Consider the following 890-nt stretch of genomic DNA (forward strand, 5'->3'; position numbering starts at 1 on the left):
AAAATAAAGATGACCCTCAGGTCTGTAGAACCCAAGGGAAAGTTATAGGTTGTTAGGAAAATGTAAAACCAAGGTTGCGCCTTGCTGGAGGAGTTTTATTCAAGGCGAACTGTCAAGGGGGTCCCATAGCCCCAACCGCATAAGGAACACAAAAGCAAGGAACATAACACCGGTATGACGGAAACTAAGGCGACAAGAGTGGAACAAAACACCAGGCTTAAGGCCGAGACTTCCACCCCTTCCAGGAGCCGCCAGAGAGTCCCACCGGCCGCGCCGTCGACAACAGATATAGGGTACGACTAATCCCTCATGGACAAACTTACGCTAACCATGAGTCACAGATGAACCAGGTCACGGCGCCAGGTGATGGTTCCGGCGCGGCGATGCCCGCCCCATCAAGAGAGACTTACTGGGGACTGCATGGGAGGGGCCAGGAGCAAGGCCCCTCCCTGCGTCGCACGGAGCAAGGCAACACCCGGAGGTAGGACCTCTGCCGGGGTGGCGCCGGCGACCTTTCCCTCGGCAGAGGACCCATGGTTGCCGAGGGCACCGCTGGCGTCCCCTCTGCCCTCGTTGGGCCGTCCTGGTTTTCGGTCGTCCCAACGGTGGTAGGAGGAGGCGCAAGGCGGGGCCCTCGTCAGGCGATATGAAGTAAGGCTCACGCCTGTGAAGATCGCTGCCCGTGACACTCTCATGTAATAATGAGTGGGCATGTACACGCCCCAGAGCCTCAGGAGAGCCGCCCCTCGGGCCTCGGAGGCTCCCTCCCACGCCCAGTGGTAGCACTTAGCTCCGCGCTGGTGAGAAGACTTCGAAGACTTGACTAGGCGCCGTACGCGGCCTTTTGCTTTGGATCTTTTTTCTGTAACCCTACCTTCTGGATTTGGATT

Source organism: Triticum aestivum, chromosome 2A (assembly GCF_018294505.1).
Source record: "Triticum aestivum cultivar Chinese Spring chromosome 2A, IWGSC CS RefSeq v2.1, whole genome shotgun sequence".
Taxonomy (NCBI): domain Eukaryota; kingdom Viridiplantae; phylum Streptophyta; class Magnoliopsida; order Poales; family Poaceae; genus Triticum; species Triticum aestivum.